Raw genomic sequence first — 27,877 nt, forward strand, 5'->3', positions numbered from 1 at the left:
ATGATGCCACTATACAGGGAACATGATGCCACTATACAGGGAACATTATGCCACTATACAGGGAACATGACGCCACTATACAGGGAACATGATGCCACTATACAGGGAACATGATGCCACTACACAGGGAACATGACGCCACTATACAGGGAACATGATGCCACCATACAGGGAACATGATGCCACTATAGATGATGCCACTATACAGGGAACATGATGCCACTATACAGGGAACATGATGCCACTATACAGGGAACATGATGCCACTATACAGGGAACATGATGCCACTATACATGATGCCACTATACAGGGAACATGATGCCCCTATACAGGGAACATGATGCCCCTATACAGGGAACATGATGCCACTATACATGATGCCACTATACAGGGAACATGATGCCACTATACAGGGAACATGATGCCACTATACAGGGAACATGATGCCACTATACAGGGAACATGATGCCACTATACATGATGCCACTATACAGGGAACATGATGCCCCTATACAGGGAACATGATGCCACTATACATGATGCCACTATACAGGGAACATGATGCCACTATACAGGGAACATGATGCCACTATACAGGGAACATGATGCCACTATACAGGCAACATGATGCCACTATACAGGCAACATGATGCCACTATACATGATGCCACTATACATGATGCCACTATACAGGGAACATGATGCCACTATACAGGGAACATGATGCCACTATACATGATGCCACTATACAGGGAACATGATGCCCCTATACAGGGAACATGATGCCCCTATACAGGGAACATGAAGCCACTATACATGATGCCACTATACAGGGAACATGATGCCACTATACAGGGAACATGATGCCACTATACAGGGAACATGATGCCACTATACAGGGAACATGATGCCACTGTACATGACGCCACTATACAGGGAACATGATGCCACTATACAGGGAACATGATGCCACTATACAGGGAACATGATGCCACTAAACATGATGCCACTATACAGGGAACATGATGCCACCATACAGGGAACATGATGCCACTATACAGGGAACATGATGCCACTATACAGGGAACATGACGCCACTATACATGATGCCAATATACAGGGAACATGATGCCACTATACAGGGAACATGATGCCACTATACAGGGAACATGACGCCACTATACATGATGCCACTATACAGGGAACATGATGCCCCTATACAGGGAACATGATGCCACTATACATGACTCCACTATACAGGGAACATGATGCCACTATACAGGGAACATGAAGCCACTATACAGGGAACATGATGCCACTATACAGGGAACATGATGCCACTATACAGGGAACATGATGCCACTACACAGGGAACATGATGCCACTACACAGGGAACATGATGCCACTATACATGATGCCACTATACAGGGAACATGATGCCCCTATACAGGGAACATGATGCCACTATACATGACGCCACTATACAGGGAACATGATGCCACTATACAGGGAACATGATGCCACTATACAGGGAACATGATGCCACTATACAGGGAACATGACGCCACTACACAGGGAACATGATGCCACTATACAGGGAACATGATGCCACTATACAGGGAACATGATGCCACTATACAGGGAACATGATGCCACTACACAGGGAACATGATGCCACTATACATGATGCCACTATACAGGGAACATGATGCCACTATACAGGGAACATGATGCCACTATACAGGGAACATGATGCCACTATACAGGGAACATGATGCCACTACACAGGGAACATGATGCCACTATACATGATGCCACTATACAGGGAACATGATGCCACTATACAGGGAACATGACGCCACTACACAGGGAACATGATGCCACTACACAGGGAACATGATGCCACTATACAGGGAACATGATGCCACTATACAGGGAACATGATGCCATTATACAGGGAGCATGATGCCACTATACAGGGAACATGATGCCATTATACAGGAAACATGATGCAACTATACAGGGAACATGATGCCACTATACAGGGAACATGATGCCACTATACAGGGAACATGACGCCACTATACAGGGAACATGATGCCACTATACAGGGAACATGATGCCACTACACAGGGAACATGATGCCACTATACAGGGAACATGATGCCACTTTACAGGGAACATGATGCCACTATACAGGGAACATGATGCCACTATACATGATGCCACTATACAGGGAACATGATGCCACTATACAGGGAACATGATGCCACTATACAGGGAACATGATGCCACTATACAGGGAACATGACGCCACTATACAGGGAACATGATGCCACTATACAGGGAACATGATGCCACTATACAGGGAACATGATGCCCCTCACAGGGAACATGATGCCACTATACATGATGCCACTATACAGGGAACATGATGCCACTATACAGGGAACATGACACCACTATACAGGGAACATGATGCCATTATACAGGGAACATGATGCCACTATACAGGGAACATGATGCCACTACACATGATGCCACTATACAGGGACATGATACCACTATACATGATGCCACTATACAGGGAACATGATGCCACTATACATGATGCCACTATACAGGGAACATGATGCCACTATACAGGGAACATGATGCCACTATACATGATGCCACTATACATGATGCCACTATACAGGGAACATGATGCCACTATACATGATGCCACTATACAGGGAACATGATGCCCCTATACAGGGAACATGATACCACTATACAGGGAACATGATGCCACTATACAGGGAACATGATGCCACTATACAGGGAACATGATGCCACTATACAGGGAACATGATGCCACTATACATGATGCCACTATACTGGGAACATGATGCCCCTATACAGGGAACATGATGCCCCTATACAGGGAACATGATGCCACTATACAGTGAACATGATGCCACTATACAGGGAACATGATGCCACTATACAGGGAACATGACGCCACTACACAGGGAACATGATGCCACTACACAGGGAACATGATGCCACTATACAAGGAACATGATGCCACTATACATGATGCCACTATACAGGGAACATGATGCCCCTATACAGGGAACATGATGCCCCTATACAGGGAACATGATGCCCCTATACAGGGAACATGATGCCCCTATACAGGGAACATGATGCCACTATACATGATGCCACTATACAGGGAACATGATGCCACTATACATGGAACATGATGCCACTATACAGGGAACATGACGCCACTATACAGGGAACATGATGCCACTATACAGGGAACATGACGCCACTATACAGGGAACATGACGCCACTATACAGGGAACATGATGCCACTATACAGGGAACATGATGCCACTATACAGGGAACATGATGCCACTATACAGGGAACATGATGCCACTATACATGATGCCACTATACAGGGAACATGATGCCACTATACATGATGCCACTATACAGGGAACATGATGCCACTATACATGATGCCACTATACATGATGCCACTATACAGGGAACATGATGCCACTATACATGATGCCACTATACAGGGAACATGATGCCACTATACATGATGCCACTATACAGGGAACATGAAGCCACTATACATGATGCCACTATACAGGGAACATGATGCCCCTATACAGGGAACATGATGCCACTATACATGATGCCACTATACAGGGAACATGATGCCACTATACAGGGAACATGATGCCACTATACAGGGAACATGATGCCACTATACAGGCAACATGATGCCACTATACAGGCAACATGATGCCACTATACATGATGCCACTATACATGATGCCACTATACAGGGAACATGATGCCACTATACAGGGAACATGATGCCACTATACATGATGCCACTATACAGGGAACATGATGCCCCTATACAGGGAACATGATGCCCCTATACAGGGAACATGATGCCACTATACATGATGCCACTATACAGGGAACATGATGCCACTATACAGGGAACATGATGCCACTGTACATGACGCCACTATACAGGGAACATGATGCCACTATACAGGGAACATGATGCCACTATACAGGGAACATGATGCCACTATACAGGGAACATGACGCTACTACACAGGGAACATGATGCCACTATACAGGGAACATGATGCCACTATACAGGGAACATGATGCCACTATACAGGGAACATGATGCCACTAAACATGATGCCACTATACAGGGAACATGATGCCACCATACAGGGAACATGATGCCACTATACAGGGAACATGATGCCACTATACAGGGAACATGACGCCACTATACATGATGCCAATATACAGGGAACATGATGCCACTATACAGGGAACATGATGCCACTATACAGGGAACATGACGCCACTATACATGATGCCACTATACAGGGAACATGATGCCCCTATACAGGGAACATGATGCCACTATACATGACGCCACTATACAGGGAACATGATGCCACTATACAGGGAACATGATGCCACTATACAGGGAACATGATGCCACTATACAGGGAACATGATGCCACTATACAGGGAACATGATTCCACTACACAGGGAACATGATGCCACTACACAGGGAACATGATGCCACTATACATGATGCCACTATACAGGGAACATGATGCCCCTATACAGGGAACATGATGCCACTATACATGACGCCACTATATAGGGAACATGATGCCACTATACAGGGAACATGATGCCACTATACAGGGAACATGATGCCACTATACAGGGAACATGACGCCACTATACAGGGAACATGATGCCACTATACAGGGAACATGATGCCACTATACATGATGCCACTATACATGATGCCACTATACATGATGCCACTATACAGGGAACATGATGCCACTATACATGATGCCACTATACAGGGAACATGATGCCCCTATACAGGGAACATGATACCACTATACAGGGAACATGATGCCACTATACAGGGAACATGATGCCACTATACAGGCAACATGATGCCACTATACAGGCAACATGATGCCACTATACATGATGCCACTATACATGATGCCACTATACAGGGAACATGATGCCACTATACAGGGAACATGATGCCACTATACATGATGCCACTATACTGGGAACATGATGCCCCTATACAGGGAACATGATGCCCCTATACAGGGAACATGATGCCACTATACAGTGAACATGATGCCACTATACAGGGAACATGATGCCACTATACAGGGAACATGACGCCACTACACAGGGAACATGATGCCACTACACAGGGAACATGATGCCACTATACAAGGAACATGATGCCACTATACATGATGCCACTATACAGGGAACATGATGCCCCTATACAGGGAACATGATGCCCCTATACAGGGAACATGATGCCCCTATACAGGGAACATGATGCCCCTATACAGGGAACATGATGCCACTATACATGATGCCACTATACAGGGAACATGATGCCACTATACATGGAACATGATGCCACTATACAGGGAACATGACGCCACTATACAGGGAACATGATGCCACTATACAGGGAACATGACGCCCCTATACAGGGAACATGACGCCACTATACAGGGAACATGATGCCACTATACAGGGAACATGATGCCACTAAACAGGGAACATGATGCCACTATACAGGGAACATGATGCCACTATACATGATGCCACTATACAGGGAACATGATGCCACTATACATGATGCCACTATACAGGGAACATGATGCCACTATACATGATGCCACTATACATGATGCCACTATACAGGGAACATGATGCCACTATACATGATGCCACTATACAGGGAACATGATGCCACTATACATGATGCCACTATACAGGGAACATGAAGCCACTATACATGATGCCACTATACAGGGAACATGATGCCCCTGTACAGGGAACATGATGCCACTATACATGATGCCACTATACAGGGAACAGGATGCCACTATACAGGGAACATGATGCCACTATACAGGGAACATGATGCCACTATACAGGCAACATGATGCCACTATACAGGCAACATGATGCCACTATACATGATGCCACTATACATGATGCCACTATACAGGGAACATGATGCCACTATACAGGGAACATGATGCCACTATACATGATGCCACTATACAGGGAACATGATGCCCCTATACAGGGAACATGATGCCCCTATACAGGGAACATGATGCCACTATACATGATGCCACTATACAGGGAACATGATGCCACTATACAGGGAACATGATGCCACTATACAGGGAACATGATGCCACTGTACATGACGCCACTATACAGGGAACATGATGCCACTATACAGGGAACATGATGCCACTATACAGGGAACATGATGCCACTATACAGGGAACATGACGCTACTACACAGGGAACATGATGCCACTATACAGGGAACATGATGCCACTATACAGGGAACATGATGCCACTATACAGGGAACATGATGCCACTAAACATGATGCCACTATACAGGGAACATGATGCCACCATACAGGGAACATGATGCCACTATACAGGGAACATGATGCCACTATACAGGGAACATGACGCCACTATACATGATGCCAATATACAGGGAACATGATGCCACTATACAGGGAACATGATGCCACTATACAGGGAACATGACGCCACTATACATGATGCCACTATACAGGGAACATGATGCCCCTATACAGGGAACATGATGCCATTATACATGACGCCACTATACAGGGAACATGATGCCACTATACAGGGAACATGATGCCACTATACAGGGAACATGATGCCACTATACAGGGAACATGATGCCACTATACAGGGAACATGATTCCACTACACAGGGAACATGATGCCACTACACAGGGAACATGATGCCACTATACATGATGCCACTATACAGGGAACATGATGCCCCTATACAGGGAACATGATGCCACTATACATGACGCCACTATATAGGGAACATGATGCCACTATACAGGGAACATGATGCCACTATACAGGGAACATGATGCCACTATACAGGGAACATGACGCCACTATACAGGGAACATGATGCCACTATACAGGGAACATGATGCCACTATACAGGGAACATGATGCCACTATACAGGGAACATGATGCCACTACACAGGGAACATGATGCCACTACACAGGGAACATGATGCCACTATACATGATGCCACTATACAGGGAACATGATGCCACTATACAGGGAACATGATGCCACTATACAGGGAACATGATGCCACTATACAGGCAACATGATGCCACTATACAGGCAACATGATGCCACTATACATGATGCCACTATACATGATGCCACTATACAGGGAACATGATGCCACTATACAGGGAACATGATGCCACTATACATGATGCCACTATACTGGGAACATGATGCCCCTATACAGGGAACATGATGCCACTATACATGATGCCACTATACAGGGAACACGATGCCACTATACAGGGAACATGATGCCACTATACAGGGAACATGATGCCACTATACAGGGAACATGACGCCACTACACAGGGAACATGATGCCACTACACAGGGAACATGATGCCACTATACAGGGAACATGATGCCACTATACATGATGCCACTATACAGGGAACATGATGCCCCTATACAGGGAACATGATGCCCCTATACAGGGAACATGATGCCCCTATACAGGGAACATGATGCCCCTATACAGGGAACATGATGCCACTATACATGATGCCACTATACAGGGAACATGATGCCACTATACAGGGAACATGATGCCACTATACAGGGAACATGACGCCACTATACAGGGAACATGATGCCACTATACAGGGAACATGACGCCACTATACAGGGAACATGACGCCACTATACAGGGAACATGATGCCACTATACAGGGAACATGATGCCACTATACAGGGAACATGATGCCACTATACAGGGAACATGATGCCACTATACATGATGCCACTATACAGGGAACATGATGCCACTATACATGATGCCACTATACAGGGAACATGATGCCACTATACATGATGCCACTATACATGATGCCACTATACAGGGAACATGATGCCACTATACATGATGCCACTATACAGGGAACATGATGCCACTACACATGATGCCACTATACAGGGAACATGAAGCCACTATACATGATGCCACTATACAGGGAACATGATGCCACTATACATGATGGCACTATACAGGGAACATGATGCCACTATACAGGGAACATGATGCCACTATACAGGGAACATGACGCCATTATACAGGGAACATGATGCCACTATACATGATGCCACTATACAGGGAACATGATGCCACTATACAGGGAACATGATGCCACTATACAGGGATCATGATGCCACTATACAGGGAACATGATGCCACTATACAGGGAACATGATGCCACTATACAGGGAACATGATGCCACTATACAGGGAACATGACGCCACTATACAGGGAACATGACGCCACTATACAGGGAACATGATGCCACTATACAGGGAACATGATGCCACTATACATGATGCCACTATACAGGGAACATGATGCCACTATACAGGGAACATGATGCCACTATACAGGGAACATGATGCCACTATACAGGGAACATGATGCCACTATACAGGGAACATGACGCCACTATACAGGGAACATGATGCCACTATACAGGGAACATGATGCCACTATACAGGGAACATGATGCCACTATACAGGGAACATGATGCCATTTGGGATGTCATTCATAACACAGCCTGACAGAGGAAACCTAAAGAGACAACTCAGCTAGCAGCCTCCCAGGACTCCATGGCTCTCCGTCTGTCCATCCCTCAGCTGGGCTCCACAGAGACGATACTCTTCCTGACCCTCCACCTGACCGCTGGGCTGCAGCTCCACCAACAGCAGGCCCCACCAGGCCTGGGGTCACAAGCAGCTGTTGTCCTCACTGTGGCCGGGACTGTCTGAAGCCCAGTGTCCTGGAGACACACCGGGGAGAGGCCCCTACTCCTGCACCACCTGCGGCATCTTCTTCAAGACCTTCAAGTGTCCAAGACACATCCAGAAGCGGCGCTCCTAGTGGCCGGGGACTTTAATGCAGGCAAACTTCATTTTACCTCATTTCTACCAGCATGTTACATGTGTAACCAGAGTAAAAAAAAAACTCTAGACCACCTTTACTCCACACACAGAGATGGATACAAAGCTCTCCCTCGCCCTCCATTTGGCAAATCTGACCGTAATTCTATCCTCATGATTTTAAGCAAATTCAGTCGTGGGTGAACAGGGAATACAGAAGGGGACTAAGTACACACCCCTGAGGGGCCCCAGTGTTAAGGATCAGCGTGGCAGACGTGTTGTTGCCTACTCTTACCACCTGGGGGCGGCCCATCAGGAAGTCCAGGATCCAGTTGCAGAGGGAGGTGTTTAGTCCCAGGATCCTTAGCTTAGTGATGAGCTTTGAGGGCACTATGGTGTTGAACGCTGAGCTGTAGTCGGTGAACAGCATTCTCACATAGGTGTTCCTTTTGTCCAGGTGAGAAAGGGCAGTGTGGAGTTTGATTGAGATTGCGTCATCTGTGGAGCTGTTGGGGCGGTATGCAAATTGGAGTGGGTCTAGGGTTTCTGGGATAATGGTGTTGATGTGAGCCATGACCAGCCTTTCAAAGCACTTCATGGCTACCGACGTGAGTGCCACGGCGCGGTAATCATTTAGGCAGGTTACCTTCGCTTCCTTGGGCACAGGGACTATGGTGGTCTGCTTGAAACATGTTGGTATTACAGACTCGGTCAGGGAGAGGTTGAAAATGTCAGTGAAGAAACTTGCCAGTTGGTCCGTGCATGCTTTGAGTACACGTCCTGGTAATCCGTCTGGCCCAGCGGCTTTGTGAATGTTGACCTGTTTAAAGGTTTTGTTCACAACGGCTACCGAGAGCGTTATCACACAGTCATCCTGAACAGCTGGTGCTCTCGTGCGTGCTTCAGTGTTACTTGCCTCGATGGGAGCATAAAAGGAATTTAGCTCGTCTGGTAGGCTCGCGTCACTGGGCAGCTCGCATCTGGGTTTCTCTTTGTAGTTGAAATCAGTTATGACTACTGGAATTTGCCTACTTTCAGCACCATGAGCTTTCAGCACCATTCAGCACCATGAGCTTTCAGCACCATTCAGCACCATGAGCTTTCAACACCATGAGCTGATTGTTCTGTGGCTGGTGCTTCAAGTTTCAGCATCACAGTGTAAGTTAGCAGAATCTGGCTTATCGTGTTTCAGCATCACAGTGTAAGTTAGCAGAATCTGGCTTATTGTGTTTCAGCCTCACAGTGTAAGTTAGCAGAATCTGGCTTATCGTGAAGTCAATAACTCTGATAAATACATCATGGGGCAGGAAACATATTGTTTTTAATAATATTCTATGATAGTAGTAGCAAGCTATCAAAGTTGACCTCCGGTCTTCATTTTCGTGCTCTCCTTCTCAAACTGAAAATAACATAGGCTGTAGGCTAGTCCGTACATTCTTTGGACTAGGACTAATAAAAAAAAAAACGTATTTTCGGGAAGAAGCATATGACTCTCCTCCTGAACCGCCTCTGTAGGACTACACAGCACAACGATTGGTTAGTTAGACAACTCACAACAACGTGTTGGATCAGCAAGAGCAGAGCAGGCCGGGGCTCAGGGTTGGAATACCCATTACGCTGTGTAATGCAGCCTAGTTTTTATTTACACCATCCTAGCAGCTATTTTAGGAATATAACTTTACTCCTGTCAGAGCCTCATCAAGTCATTATGTTACACCTGTCAGAGCCTCATCAAGTCATTATGTTACACCTGTCAGAGCCTCATCAAGTCATTATGTTACTCCTGTCAGAGCCTCATCAAGTCATTATGTTACACCTGTCAGAGCCTCATCAAGTCATTATGTTACACCTGTCAGAGCCTCATCAAGTCATTATGTTACTCCTGTCAGAGCCTCATCAAGTCATTATGTTACTCCTGTCAGAGCCTCAGGAGAGAATCACAGCACTTCATCAATCACAGGCTTAGAACAGGGTCCGTGCATCACTAGTTCTGATGCACTGGCTTTAGTTAAGAGTCAGCATGGCAAACCACCCAGATCCACAGTACAGAACTGTTACGTACGCCTCTTGGAGGAGGGAACACAAAACCCTGCTACACTCAACTCCCCGTGGAGGTATAGAGGTATGGGACTGTAGGTGGATATCATAAGGTGAATGCACCAATTTGTAAGTCGCTCTGGATAAGAGCGTCTGCTAAATGACGTAAATGTAAATGTAAAATGTAAATGGAGGTATAGAGGTATGGGACTGTAGGTGGAGGTATAGAGGTATGGGACTGCAGGTGGAGGTATAGAGGTATGGGACTGTAGGTGGAGGTATAGAGGTATGGGACTGTAGGTGGAGGTATAGAGGTATGGGACTGTAGGTGGAGGTATAGAGGTATGGGACTGTAGGTGGAGGTATAGAGGTATGGGACTGGAGGTGGAGGTATAGAGGTATGGGACTGTAGGTGGAGGTATAGAGGTATGGGACTGTAGGTGGAGGTATAGAGGTATGGGACTGTAGATGGAGGTATAGAGGTATGGGACTGTAGGTGGAGGTATAGAGGTATGGGACTGCAGGTGGAGGTATAGAGGTATGGGACTGCAGGTGGAGGTATAGAGGTATGGGACTGGAGGTGGAGGTATAGAGGTATGGGACTGGAGGTGGAGGTATAGAGGTATGGGACTGTAGGTGGAGGTATAGAGGTATGGGACTGCAGGTGGAGGTATAGAGGTATGGGACTGTAGGTGGAGGTATAGAGGTATGGGACTGGAGGTGGAGGTACGGGACTGTAGGTGGAGGTAAAGAGGTACGGGACTGGAGGTGGAGGTATAGAGGTATGTGACTGTAGGTGGAGGTATAGAGGTATGGGATTGTAGGTGGAGGTATAGAGGTATGGGACTGTAGGTGGAGGTATAGAGGTATGGGACTGTAGGTGGAGGTATAGAGGTATGGGACTGTAGGTGGAGGTATAGAGGTATGGGACTGTAGGTGGAGGTATAGAGGTATGGGACTGTAGGTGGAGGTATAGAGGTATGGGACTGTAGGTGGAGGTATAGAGGTATGGGACTGTAGGTGGAGGTATAGAGGTATGGGACTGTAGGTGGAGGTATAGAGGTATGGGACTGTAGGTGGAGGTATAGAGGTATGGGACTGTAGGTGGAGGTATAGAGGTATGGGACTGTAGGTGGAGGTATAGAGGTATGGGACTGTAGGTGGAGGTATAGAGGTATGGGACTGGAGGTGGAGGTATGGAGGTATGGGACTGGAGGTGGAGGTATAGAGGTATGGGACTGTAGGTGGAGGTATAGAGGTATGGGACTGTAGGTGGAGGTATAGAGGTATGGGACTGTAGGTGGAGGTATAGAGGTATGGGACTGTAGGTGGAGGTATAGAGGTATGGGACTGTAGGTGGAGGTATAGAGGTATGGGACTGTAGGTGGAGGTAAAGAGGTATGGGACTGTAGGTGGAGGTATAGAGGTATGGGACTGTAGGTGGAGGTATAGAGGTATGGGACTGTAGGTGGAGGTATAGAGGTATGGGACTGAAGGTGGAGGTATAAAGGTATGGGACTGTAGGTGGAGGTATAGAGGTCTGGGACTGTAGGTGGAGGTATGGGACTGTAGGAGACTCCAGGTCTATCTCCCCAGAACCACCCAGACACCAACCTAGAGACTCCAGGTCTATCTCCTCAGAACCACCCAGACACCGTCCTAGAGACTCCAGGTCTATCTCCTCAGAACCACCCAGACACCAACACCGTCCTAGAGACTCCAGGTCTATCTCCTCAGAACCACCCAGACACCAACCTAGAGACTCCAGGGCTATCTCCCCAGAACCACCCAGACACCAACACCGTCCTAGAGACTCCAGGTCTTTCTCCTCAGAACCACCCAGACACCATCACCGTCCTAGAGACTCCAGGTCTATCTCCTCAGAACCACCCAGACACCATCACCGTCCTAGAGACTCCAGGTCTATCTCCTCAGAACCACCCAGACACCAACCTAGAGACTCCAGGGGTATCTCCCCAGAACCACCCAGACACCAACACCATCCAGGAGACTCCAGGACTGTCTCCCCAGAACCACCCAGACACCAACACCATCCAGGAGACTCCAGGACTATCTCCTCAGAACCACCCAGACACCATCACCGTCCAGGAGACTCCAGGGCTATCTCCTCAGAACCACCCAGACACCAACAACGTCCAGGAGACTCCAGGTCTATCTCCTCAGAACCACCCAGACACCGTCCAGGAGACTCCAGGGCTATCTCCTCAGAACCACCCAGACACCAACCTAGAGACTCCAGGTCTATCTCCTCAGAACCACCCAGACACCAACACCGTCCAGGATACTCCAGGTCTATCTCCTCAGAACCACCCAGACACCGTCCAGGAGACTCCAGGGCTATCTCCTCAGAACCACCCAGACACCAACCTAGAGACTCCAGGACTATCTCCTCAGAACCACCCAGACACCAACCTAGAGACTCCAGGTCTATCTCCTCAGAACCACCCAGACACCAACACCGTCCTAGAGACTCCAGGTCTATCTCCTCAGAACCACCCAGACACCAACACCGTCCTAGAGACTCCAGGTCTATCTCCTCAGAGCCACCCAAACACCAACACCGTTCTAGAGACTCCAGGTCTATCTCCTCAGAACCACCCAGACACCAACACCAACCTAGAGACTCCAGGTCTATCTCCTCAGAACCACCCAGACACCAACACCGTCCAGGAGACTCCAGGTCTATCTCCTCAGAACCACCCAGACACCAACACCGTCCTAGAGACTCCAGGTCTATCTCCTCAGAACCACCCAGACACCAACCTAGAGACTCCAGGTCTATCTCCTCAGAACCACCCGGACACCGTCCTAGAGACTCCAGGTCTATCTCCTCAGAACCACCCAGACACCAACACCGTCCTAGAGACTCCAGGTCTATCTCCTCAGAACCACCCAGACACCAACCTAGAGACTCCAGGGCTATCTCCTCAGAACCACCCAGACACCAACACCGTCCTAGAGACTCCAGGTCTTTCTCCTCAGAACCACCCAGACACCATCACCGTCCTAGAGACTCCAGGTCTATCTCCTCAGAACCACCCAGACACCATCACCGTCCTAGAGACTCCAGGTCTATCTCCTCAGAACCACCCAGACACCAACCTAGAGACTCCAGGGGTATCTCCCCAGAACCACCCAGACACCAACACCATCCAGGAGACTCCAGGACTGTCTCCCCAGAACCACCCAGACACCAACACCATCCAGGAGACTCCAGGACTATCTCCTCAGAACCACCCAGACACCATCACCGTCCTAGAGACTCCAGGGCTATCTCCTCAGAACCACCCAGACACCAACACCGTCCAGGAGACTCCAGGTCTATCTCCTCAGAACCACCCAGACACCGTCCAGGAGACTCCAGGGCTATCTCCTCAGAACCACCCAGACACCAACCTAGAGACTCCAGGTCTATCTCCTCAGAACCACCCAGACACCAACACCGTCCAGGAGACTCCAGGTCTATCTCCTCAGAACCACCCAGACACCGTCCAGGAGACTCCAGGGCTATCTCCTCAGAACCACCCAGACACCAACCTAGAGACTCCAGGACTATCTCCTCAGAACCACCCAGACACCAACCTAGAGACTCCAGGTCTATCTCCTCAGAACCACCCAGACACCAACACCGTCCTAGAGACTCCAGGTCTATCTCCTCAGAACCACCCAGACACCAACACCGTCCTAGAGACTCCAGGTCTATCTCCTCAGAACCACCCAAACACCAACACCGTTCTAGAGACTCCAGGTCTATCTCCTCAGAACCACCCAGACACCAACACCAACCTAGAGACTCCAGGTCTATCTCCTCAGAACCACCCAGACACCAACACCGTCCAGGAGACTCCAGGTCTATCTCCTCAGAACCACCCAGACACCAACACCGTCCTAGAGACTCCAGGTCTATCTCCTCAGAACCACCCAGACACCAACCTAGAGACTCCAGGGCTATCTCCTCAGAACCACCCAGACACCAACACCGTCCAGGAGACTCCAGGGCTATCTCCTCAGAACCACCCAGACACCAACACCGTCCAGGAGACTCCAGGGCTATCTCCCCAGAACCACCCAGATACCAACGCCGTCCAGGAGACTCCAGGTCTATCTCCTCAGAACCACCCAAACACCAACACCGTTCTAGAGACTCCAGGTCTATCTCCTCAGAACCACCCAGACACCAACACCAACCTAGAGACTCCAGGTCTATCTCCTCAGAACCCCCAGAACCACCTAGACTATCAACATGCCTGAGAACCGGGGGACCCAGTCTAGAACTCTCCAGAACAACGCAGTGAATCTGGCTCTAGCTATGCCTCAGAACCACGTAGACACTGTCAACATGACTCCAGCTCTGCCTCCGAACCGGGTAACCCAGTCTACAACTCTCCAGAACAACGCAGACATCAACACTGTCAAAGAGACTCATTTTTCTGCTTCAGAACCACACAGACTCAGTATGGTATGATACAAACTGTGACTTCAGGATACCTTCCTCCACAACCACCAACACCACCACCAGTCACAATGCTGCATCAGAACCACAGAGACACTATCAATGTGACTCCAGTGAGTCAATTTCTGTCTCAGAGAACACCAGGTGGTGCTGGGTCGGCTGCTAGCTGTCTGGGAAGTGTGGAACCAGACAGAAGGAGAGAGGAGAAGAACAAGGCCTCCCTTTGCACCTCCTCTCCGAGGAGGAGCACCTCCTCCTTTCTCCAGCCTTTACCATGAGGTCTGAACTGACCAGGGCCTTGGTACTACTGAGAAGGGGGGTTGTCTTCCTGCCTAGCAAGACTGCTTCATCTCCCCACAGCCATGTCTGCGACAGTCCTGGAGAGCCTTACACATCCGGAGCCCTGTTCTGTACTGGTCTCCTACCTGGAGAACCCATCTGACCTGCAGCCGACCCCAGCCTTATTTACCTAAGCAAGTCAGTTAAGAACAAATTCTTATTTACAATGACGGCCTACCGGTGGGAACAGTGGATTAACTGCCTTTAAAAAAAATATTTGTATTTATTTTTATTTCACCTTTATTTAACCAGGTAGGCCAGTTGAGAACAAGTTCTCATTTACAACTGCAACCTGGCCAAGATAAAGCAAAGCAGTGCGACACAAACAACAACACAGAGTTACACATGGAATAAACAAACGTACAGTCAATAGCACAATAGAAAAAGTCTATAAACAGTGTGTGAAAATGGCGTAAGGAGATAAGGCAATAAATAGCCCATAGTAGCGAAGTAATTACAATTTAGCAAATGAACACTGGAGTGATAGATGTGCAGATGATGATGTTCAGTTAGAAATACTTGGGTGCAAAAGAGCAGAAAAGTAAATAAAAACAATATGGGGATGAGGTAGGTAGATTGGGTGGGCTATTTACAGATGGGCTGTGTACAGCTGCAGTGATCGGTAAGCTGCACACATAGCTGATGTTTAAAGTTAGTGAGGGAGATATAAGTCTCCAACTTCATTGATTTTTGCAATTTGTTCCAGTCATTGGCAGCAGAGAACTGGAAGGAAAGGCAGCCAAAGGTGTTGGTTTTGGGAATGACCAGTGAAATATACCTGCTGGAGCGCGTGCTACGGGTGGGTGTTGCTATGGTGACCAGTGAGCTGCGATAAGGCGGAGCTTTACCTAGCATAGACTTATAGATGACCTGGAGCCAGTGGGTTTGGCGACCAAAAATGTAAAACATTTTATTTGACCTTTATTTAACTGGGCAAGTCAGTTAAGAACAAATTCTTATTTTCAATGACGGCCTAGGAACAGTGGGTTAACTGCCTTGTTCAGGGGCAGAACGACAGATTTTTACCTTGTCAGCTCGTAGATTTGTTCTTGCAACCTTCCAGCTACTAGTCCAACTCTCTAACCACTAGGCTACCCTGCCGCTACATCAGTGGTCACTGATGTTTTTCACACCTGAAATGCCTTGCAGTGTCTGACAGAATGCATTCTGGAACACAGCTGGAGCTGAAGAGATACCAAGGTATTAACAGCCGACCACAGCCTCAGAACAGGTACCACCTCGTATTATTATCAACTAGGTAATATTCTAACACTGACCCCTTGGTCAAGTGAAAAGTTCATTTATTAAATACTTAAAATGCAAATGTATGAAGCCAGTTGAGTATTATGAAATCTGTGAAATAATTTCAGTATGTTATTTTGTCTCCACAAGGTGGCAGTAGATGTTCACAGTTCCTTTTAGATCCCCTCTTGATGTTGTCAGAGGTTTCAACTGCTGCGACAGACAGACAGACAGACAGACAGACAGACAGAGACAGACAGACAGACAGACAGACAGACAGACAGACAGACAGACAGACAGACAGACAGACAGACAGACAGACAGACAGACAGACAGACAGACAGACAGAGACAGACACAGACAGAGACAGACAGACAGACAGACAGACAGCTCATAGTAGGGGCAAAATGTTACCTGTACCAATTCATTGTAAATATAAAGCATGACTTGTTGAACTCTTAACATGGGTTTAGCCTTGATGCCTTGTGCTCAGTCTAACTTTAAGTTTTAGGAGGATAGTTTTAGTTTACACTTCAACAGCAACAACCCTGCTACTATCACTTCCTTTAAGCCAGTCAGTTCTACTGTCACTTCCTTTAAGACAGTCAGTTCTACTGTCACTTCCTTTAAGCCAGTCAGTTCTACTGTCACTTCCTTTAAGACAGTCAGTTCTACTGTCACTTCCTTTAAGCCAGTCAGTTCTACTGTCACTTCCTTTAAGCCAGTCAGTTCTACTGTCACTTCCTTTAAAACAGTCAGTTCTACTGTCACTTCCTTTAAGACAGTCAGTCCTACTGTCACAAATGGCACCCTAGTCCCTATGTAGTTGACCAAGCTCTGGTCAAAAGTAATGCACTAAATAGCGAATAGAGTACTATTTGTGACACAGACAGGGAATTTGGGCCTTCACAGTCAGGTTAACCTCTGACCCGTAGTGGAGCAGGGGTTTGTGGGAGATGATACCTCAGGGTTAATCCTAGGAGAGGACGTTTAGTTTGAAATCTGATCGTCTGGCTTCATTGCACAGACGGGTTAAAAGAGCTTAGCGGGGAAAAACAAAAGGCGGAAGAGTTTGTTTCATGATCAATAACTCATGGTGTGATTGTATTGCATGTACAAAACCCTTCAGAGTTTCTGTGTTCCCCTGACCTGGAATCACCATCAAATGCAGACCTCTTTATCTCCTGAAAGAATCCACAGCTATTTGTATCACGGCTGTGTACATCCCTCTCACAGGTCGACACGACGCTGGCCCTCGGGGGGGAAATACACAGGGGACTTTGAAAAAATTGGAAACAGCATATCCCAAAGCTTCCTTCCATGTAGCCGTGGAATGTAACACGGTTATGTTAAATTTCAGTCTTCTATGATGTATATCAAGTGTAAAATGGTCTTCCCTGTGGCTCGGTTGGTAGAGCATGGTGTGTGCAACGCCAGGGTTGTGGGTTTGATTCCCACGGGGGGCCAGTACAAAAAAAAATAAAAAATGCATGAAATGAAAATGAAATGTATGCATTCACTACTGTAAGTCGCTCTGGATAAGAGCGTCTGCTAAATGACTAAAATGTAAAATTGAATACATTTCGAATCTATATGTGAAACAGGTATCTTCTTGAGTTAAGCCCATAACCTTGTCTGTGAGCTGAAGACTTTTGTTTCAAAGTAGGTTTGTTTAAGAATACCAAGAAATTCTCTGATTTAGACCATTTCAAGACGGATACAAAGGTAGAGGGGGTTAGAAATGGTAGAGGGGGAAGAGAGGGGGTAGAGAGGCATGGAGAGGAGTTAGAGGGGGAGGAGAGGAGGTAGAGATGGATGGAGAGGAGGTAGAGGGGGAAGAGAGGAGGTAGAGAGGAGATGGATGGAGAGGAGGTAGAGGGGGAAGAGAGGAGGTAGAGAGGAGAGGGATGGAGAGGAGGTAGAGGGGGATGAGAGGAGGTAGATGGGGATGTAGAGGGGGAAGAGAGGAGGTGGAGAGAAGGTAGAGGGGGAGGAGGTAGAGGGGGTTAGAGAGGAGGTGGATGGGGTTAGAGAGGAGGTAGATGGGGTTAGAGAGGAGGTAGAGGTGGGTGGAGAGGAGATGTAGAGGGGGAAGAGAGGAGGTAGAGGGGATGGAGAGGAGGTAGAGGGGGAAGAGAGGAGGTAGAGGGGGTTAGAGAGGAGGTAGAGGGGGAAGAGAGGAGGTAGAGGGGGTTAGAGAGGAGGTAGAGGGGGTTAGAGAGGAGGTAGAGGGGGATGGAGAGGTGGTAGAGGGGGGTGGAGAGGAGGTAGAGGGGGAAGAGAGGAGGTAGAGGGGGTTAGAGAGGAGGTAGAGGGGGATGGAGAGGTGGTAGAGGGGGGTGGAGAGGAGGTAGAGGGGGAAGAGAGGAGGTAGAGGGGGAAGAGAGGAGGTATAGGGGGATGGAGAGGAGGTAGAGGGGGTTAGAGAGGAGGAAGAGGGGGAAGAGAGGAGGTAGAGGGGGTTAGAGAGGTGGTAGAGGAGGAAGGAGAGGAGGTAGGGGGGTTAAAGAGGAGGTAGAGGGGGTTAGAGAGGGTAGAGGGGGAAGAGAGGAGGTAGAGGGGGAAGGAGAGGAGGTAGAGGGGGTTAGAGAGGAGGTAGAGGGGGTTAGAGAGGGTAGAGGGGGTTAGAGAGGAGGTAGAGATCTTTGCATGTCTGGCAGACATATCAGTGTGGATGACGGATCACCACCTCAAGCTGAACCTCGGCAAGACGGAGCTGCTCTTCCTCCCGGGGAAGGACTGCCCGTTCCATGATCTCACCATCACGGTTGACAACTCCCTTGTGTCCTCCTCCCAGAGTGCTAAGAACCTTGGCGTGACCCTGGACAACACCCTGTCGTTCTCCACTAACATCAAGGCGGTGACCCGATCCTGTAGGTTCATGCTCTACAACATTCGCAGAGTACGACCCTGCCTCACACAGGAAGCGGGGCAGGTCCTAGTCCAGGCACTTGTCATCTCCCGTCTGGATTACTGCAACTCGCTGTTGGCTGGGCTCCCTGCCTGTGCCATTAAACCACTACAACTCATCCAGAACGCCGCAGCCCGTCTGGTGTTCAACCTTCCCAAGTTCTCTCACGTCACCCCGCTCCTCCGCTCTCTCCACTGGCTTCCAGTTGAAGCTCGCATCCGCAACAAGTCCATGGTGCTTGACTACGGAGCTGTGAGGGGAACGGCACCTCCGTACCTTCAGGCTCTGATCAGGCCCTACACCCAAACAAGGGCACTGCGTTCATCCACCTCTGGCCTGCTCGCCTCCCTACCTCTGAGGAAGCACAGTTCCCGCTCAGCCCAGTCAAAACTGTTCGCTGCTCTGGCACCCCAATGGTGGAACAAGCTCCCTCACGACGCCTGGACAGCGGAGTCAATCACCACCTTCCGGAGACACCTGAAACCCCAACTCTTTAAGGAATACCTGGGATAGGATAAAGTAATCCTTCTACCCCCCCCCCCCCCCCTAAAAGATTTAGATGCACTATTGTAAAGTGGTTGTTCCACTGGATATCTTAAGGTGAATGCACCAATTTGTAAGTCGCTCTGGATAAGAGCGTCTGCTAAATGACTTAAATGTAAATGTAGAGAGGAGGTAGAGGGGGTGGAGAGGAGGTAGAGGGGGTTAGAGAGGAGGTAGAGGGGGTGGAGAGGAGGTAGAGGGGTTAGAGAGGAGGTAAGGGGGATGGAGAGGTGGTAGAGGGGGAAGAGAGGAGGTAGAGGGGGAAGAGAGGAGGTAGGGGGGATGTAGAGGAGGTAGAGGGGGTGGAGAGGAGGTAGAGGGGGTGGAGAGGAGGTAGAGGGGGTTAGAGAGGAGGTAGAGGGGTTAGAGAGGAGGTAGGGGGGATGGAGAGGTGGTAGAGGGGGAAGAGAGGAGGTAGAGGGGGGTGGAGAGGAGGTATGGGGGGTGGAGAGGAGGTAGAGGGGGTTAGATGAGGGGTAATTAGGAGCGTAGAGGGGCTTCCAGGAAGGTTAAGGGTTTCTCCAGGGGGACTCACTGTGCCTGTCTCCTCTCCAGCCATCTGACATGCAGTCTGAAATATAAACTCTCACTAGTCTTAAAGCAACTCTGCACAGAGGTAAGAGTTCAGCCAAACTCAATACACACACACTCACCCCACCCACACACACACACACACTCACCCCACCCACCCACCCACCCACCCACCCACACACACACACACACACTCACCCCACCCACCCACAGCAGCAGAGCAGTTGTTTCTCATCAGAATAATTGCCTCTGTATCTCCACCAGTATAATGTATAGCTCCATATGCTAGTCTGTGTGTCTGTGTACATGCTAGTCTGTGTATATATTAGTCTGTGTATATATATTAGTCTGTGTATATATATTAGTCTGTGTATATGCTAGTCTGCGTATATGCTAGTCTGTGTAAATGCTAGTCTGTGTATATGCTAGTCTGTGAACATGCTAGTCTGTGTATATATGCTAGTCTGTGTACATGCTAGTCTGTGTATATATTAGTCTGTGTATATATTAGTCTGTGTACACATGCTAGTCTGTGTATATGCTAGTCTGTGAACATGCTAGTCTGTGTACATGCTAGTCTGTGTATATGCTAGTCTGTGAACATGCTAGTCTGTGTATATATGCTAGTCTGTGTACATGCTAGTCTGTGTATATATTAGTCTGTGTATATATTAGTCTGTGTACACATGCTAGTCTGTGTACATGCTAGTCTGTGTACATGCTAGTCTGTGTACATGCTAGTCTGTGTACATGCTAGTCTGTGTATATATTCGTCTGTGTATATATGCTAGTCTGTGTATATGCTAGTCTGTGTATATATGCTAGTCTGTGTATATATTAGTCTGTGTGTATATGCTAGTCTGTGTATATGCTAGTCTGTGTATATGCTAGTCTGTGTATATGTTAGTTTGTGTATATGCTAGTCTGTGAACATGCTAGTCTGTGTATATGCTAGTCTGTGTATATGCTAGTTTGTGTACATGCTAGTCTGTGTACATGTTAGGAGGCACTAGATCTCAGTTGTTCTGGCTGGGTAAGGGAATCAGGACTGCATAGTGTGAGGCTGGCCAATACAGAGTTGAGAGTGGCGTGTCTGTATGTACTGTGCGTAAATAATGCCTTCTTCTTTAATCAACTCCTGTGTGTTGAAACAGGCTTATTGCCCCATAGGGAAATGTGTCTGGCAACAATATAACCTATAAAAACACAAGAGTCACACTTCACTGATTTACATTTCACTGATATACATTGTAGAATAATAGTGAAGACATCGAAACGATGAAGAAACACATATGGATTCATATAGTAACCCCCCAAAAAAGTGTTAAACAAATCAAAATATATTTCAGATTCTTCAAAGTAGCCACCCTTTGCCTTGATGACAGCTTTGCACATTCTTGGCATTCTCTCAACCAGCTTCATGAGGTAGTCACCTGGAATGCATTTTAATTAACAGGTGTGCCTTGTTAAAAGTACATTTGTGGAATGTATTTCCTTTGAGCCAATCAGTTGTGTTGTGACATGGTAAGGGTGGCATACAGAAGATAGGCCTATTTGGTTAAAGACCAAGTCCATATTATGGCAAGAACAGCTCAAATAAACAAAGAGAAACGACAGTCCATTATTATTTTAAGACATGAAGGACAGTCAATATGGAACATTTTAAGAACTTTGAACTTTTCTTCAAGTACAGTCACAAAAATCTAATCAAATGGTATAATTCACATGCGCCGAATACAACATGTGTTGACCTTACAGTGAAATGCTGAATACAACAGGTGTAGTAGACCTTACAGTGAAATGCTGAATACAACAGGTGTAGACCTCACAGAGTCAATGTGGAGGCTATATACAGGGGGTACCGGTACAGAGTCAATGTGGAGGCTATATACAGGGGGTACCGGTACAGAGTCAATGTGGAGGCTATATACAGGGTGTTACGGTACAGAGTCAATGTGGAGGCTATATACAGGGGGTACCGGTACAGAGTCAATGTGGAGGCTATATACAGGGTGTTACGGTACAGAGTCAATGTGGAGGCTATATACAGGGGGTACCGGTACAGAGTCAATGTGCGGGGGCACAGGTTAGTTGAGGTAATATGTACATGTAAGTAGAGTTATTAAAATGACTATGCATAGATGATAACAACAGAGAGTAGCAGCGTTGTGAAAAAAAGGGAGAGTGGGGGGAGGGGGGGGCAATGCAAATTGTCTGGGTAACCATTTGATTAGATGTTCAGCAGTCTTATGGCTTGGGGGTAGAAGCTGTTTAGAAGCCTCTTGGACCTAGACTTGGCGCTCTGGTACCACTTGCCGCGCGGTAGCAGAGAGAACAGTCAATGACTAGGGTGGCTGGAGTCTTTGACAATTTTTAGGGCCTTCCTCTGACACCGCCTGGTATAGAGGTCCTGGATGGCAGGAATCTTGGCCCCAGTGATGTACTGGGCCGTACGCACTACCCTCTGTAGTGCCTTGTGGTCGGAGGCCGAGCAGTTGCCATACCAGGCAGCGACGCAACCAATCAGGATGCTCTCGATGGTGCAGCTGCAGAACCTTTTGAGGATCTGAGGACCTATGCCAAATCTTTTCAGTCTCCTGAGGGGGAATAGGTTCTGTCGTGCCCTCTTCTCGACTGTTTTGGTGTGCTTGGACCAAAAACCATCAATCGATATGATGAAACTGTCTCTCATGAGGACAGCCACAGGAAAGGAAGACCCAGAGTTAACTCTGCTGCAGAGGATAAGTTCATTAGAGTTTACCAGCCTCAGAAATTGTAGCCCAAATAAATGCTTCACAGAGTTCAAGTAACAGACACATCTCAACATCAACTGTTCAGAGGAGACTGTATGAATCAGGCCTTCATGGTCGAGTTGCTGTAAAGAAACCACTACTAAAGGACACCAATAAGAAGAAGAGACTTGCTTGGGCCAAGAAACACGAGCAATGGACATTAGACCGGTGGAAATCTGTCCTTTGGTCTGATGAGTCCAAATTTGAGATTTTTGGTTCCAACCGCTGTGTCTTTGAGAGACGCAGAGTAGGTGAACGGATGATCTCTGCATGTGTATTTCCCACCGTGAAGCATGGAGGAGGAAGTGGGATGGTGTGGGGGTGCTTTACTGGTGACACTGTGGGTGAGTTATTTAGAATTCAAGGCACACTTAACCAGCATGGCTACCACAGCATTCTGCAGCGATACGCCATCCCATCTGGTGTGTGTTTAGTGGGACTATCATTTGTTTTTCAACAGGACAATGACCCAACACACCTCCAGGCTGTGTAAGGGCTATTTGATCAAGAGGGAGAGTGGTGGAGTGCTGCATCAGATGACCTGGCCTCCACAATCACCCGACCTCAACCCAATTGAGATTTGGGATGAGTTGGACCACGGAGTGAAGGAAAAGCAGCCAACAAGTGCTCAGCATATGTGGGAACTCCTTCAAGACTGTTGGAAAAGCATTCCAGGCGAAGCTGGTTGAGAGAATGCCAAGAGTGTGCAACGCTGTCATCAAGACAAAGGGTGGCTACTTTTGAAAAATCTAAAATATATTTTGATTTATTTAACACTGTTTTGGTTACTACATGATTCCATATGGGTTATTTCCTAGTTTTGATGTCGTCACTATTATTCTGTAGAAAATAGTAAAAATAAAGAAAACCCCTTGACTGAATAGGTGTGTCCAAACTTTTTGACATATAATATAGATATATAAAGATATATAAATATTTAAAGTGCCTTCGGGAAAGTATTCAGACCCCTTGACTTTTTCCACATTTTGATACGTTACAGCCTTATTCTAAAATGTATTAAATAAACACATATTGTCATCAATCTACACAACACGTAGCCTTAATTAAGACCAAATTCTTACTTACAATGACGACCTACTCCGACCAAACCCGGACGACGCTGGGCCGGTTGTGCACCGCCCTATGGGACTCCCAATCACAGATAGATGTGATACAGCCTGGATTCAAACCAGGGTCTGTAGTGACGCTTCTTCCACTGAGATGCAGATGCCTTAGACCGCTGCGCCACTCAGGAGCCCTGACAAAACGAAAACAGGTTTATAGAGATTTGTTGGGGGAAAAAAGAAAATATAAAACAAAAATACGTTATTTACATAAGTATTCAGATCCTTTGCTATGAGACTGTTAATTGAGCTCAGGTGCATCTTGTTTCCATTGATCATCCTTGAGATGTTTCTACAACTTGGAGTCCACCTGTGGTAAATTCAATTGATTGGACATGATTTGGAAAGGCACACACCTGTCTATATAAGGTCCCACAGTTGACAGTGCATGTCAGAGAAAAAACCAAGCCATGAGGTCGAAGCAATTGTCCGTAGAGCTCCGAGACAGGGTTGTGTCGAGGCACAGATCTGGGGAAAGGTACCAAAAATGTATGCAGTATTGAAGGTCTCGAAGAACACAGTGGCCCTCCATCATTATTAAATGGAAGAAGTTTGGAACCACCAAGACTCTTCCTAGAGCTGGCCGCCCGACCAAACTGAGCAATCGGGGGAGAAGGGCCTTGGTCAGGGAGGTGACCAAGAACCCGATGGTCACTGACAGAGCTCCAGAGTTCCTCTGTGGAGATGGGAGAACCTTCCAGAAGGACAACCATCTCTGCAGCACTCCACAAATCAGGCCTTTATGGTAGTCGCCAGATGGAAGCCACTCCTCACTAAAGGCACATGACAGCCCGCTTGGAATTTTCCAAAAGGCACCTAAAGGACTCTCAGACCATGAGAATCAAGACTCTCTGGTCTGATGAAACCAAGATTGAACTCTCTGGCCTGAATGCCAAGTGTCAAGTGTGGAGGAAACCTGGCACCATCCCTACAGTGAAGCATGGTGGGGGCAGCATTATGCTGTGGGGATGTTTTTTAGCAGCAGGGACTGGGAGACTAGTCAGAATTGAAAGAAAGATGAACGGAGCAAAGTACAGAGAGGTCCTTGATGAAAACCTGCTCCAGAGCATTCAGGACCTCAGACTGGGGTGAAGGTTTACCTTCCAACAGGACAACAACCCTAAGCACACAGCCAAGACAACGCGGGAGTGGCTTTAGGTTAATTCTCAATGTCCAGACAAGACCCTACAGTAGAGTGTACTAGTAGAGTTGGCCCCTACAGTAGAGTGTACTACTCGGCCTTGTCTTCGGACGGTAAGTTGGTGGTTGGAGACATCCCTCTAGTGGTGTGGGGGCTGTGCTTTGGCAAAGTGGGTGGGGTTATATCCTGCCTGTTTGGCCCTGTCCGGGGGTATCATCGGATGGGGCCACAGTGTCTTCTGATCCCTCCTGTCTCAGCCTCCAGTATTTATGCTGCAGTAGTTTATGTGCCGGGGGGCTAGGGTCAGTCTGTTACATCTGGAGTATTCTCTTGTCTTATCCGGTGTCCTGTGTGAATTTAAATATGCTCTCTCTAATTCTCTCTTTCTTTCTTTCTCTCGGAGGACCTGAGCCCTTGGACCATGCCTCGGGACTACCTGGCATGATGACTCCTTGCTGTCCCCAGTCCACCTGGCCATGCTGCTGCTCCAGTTTCAACTGTTCTGCCTGCGGCTACGGAACCCTGACCTGTTCACCGGACGTGCTTGTTGCACCCTCGACAACTACAATGATTATTATTATTTGACCATGCTGGTCATTTATGAACATTTTACCATCTTGACCATGTTCTGTTATAATATCCACCCGGCACAGCCAGAAGAGGACTGGCCACCCCTCATAGCCTGGTTCCTCTCTAGGTTTCTTCCTAGGTTTTTGGCTTTTCTAGGGAGTTTTTCCTAGGGAGTTTTTCCTAGCCACCGTGCTTCTTTCACATGCATTGCTTGCTGTTTGGGGTTTTAGGCTGGGTTTCTGTACAGCACTTTGAGATTTCAGCTGATATACGAAGGGCTATATAAATAAATTTGATTTGATTTGAAATTTGATTAGTAGAGTTAGGGCCCCTACAGTAGAGTGTACTAGTAGTGTTAGGGCCCCTACAGTAGAGTGTACTAGTAGAGTTAGGGCCCCTACAGTAGAGTGTACTAGTAGAGTTGGCCCCTACAGTAGAGTGTACTGGCAGTTAGGGCCCCTACAGTAGAGTGTACTAGTAGAGTTAGGGCCCCTACAGTAGAGTGTACTAGTAGAGTTAGGGCCCCTACAGTAGAGTGAACTAGTAGAGTTAGGGCCCCTACAGTAGAGTGTACTAGTAGAGTTAGGGCCCCTACAGTAGAGTGTACTAGTAGAGTTAGGGCCCCTACAGTAGAGTGTACTAGTAGAGTTAGGGCCCCTACAGTAGAGTGTACTAGTAGAGTTAGGGCCCCACTCACACAATTTGATTCTCTCTGGCATGCAATGAAAACTCCAATTAGACTACTCCGCCCACCCTCTATATCCGCCTCCTAGCGCACACACACACACACACACACACACACACACACACACACACACACACACACACACCTGTTTATGAATCATGCCCTGTTCTGAACCTTCAGGGATTTGGCTCCTGCCAGGTAGGGCACCTGGGGTGAGGTGGAGGGAGGATAAGAGGGAGGGGAGGGGGCAGAGGAGAGGAGGGAGGGGACAGAGGAGAGGAGGGAGGGGACAGAGGAGAGGAGGGGTGGAGAAAGAGAGGAGGAGAGAGGACAAAGGAGGGGAGGGG

The sequence above is a fragment of the Salmo trutta genome, chromosome 16 (assembly GCF_901001165.1).
Source record: "Salmo trutta chromosome 16, fSalTru1.1, whole genome shotgun sequence".
Classification (NCBI taxonomy): Eukaryota; Metazoa; Chordata; class Actinopteri; order Salmoniformes; family Salmonidae; genus Salmo; species Salmo trutta.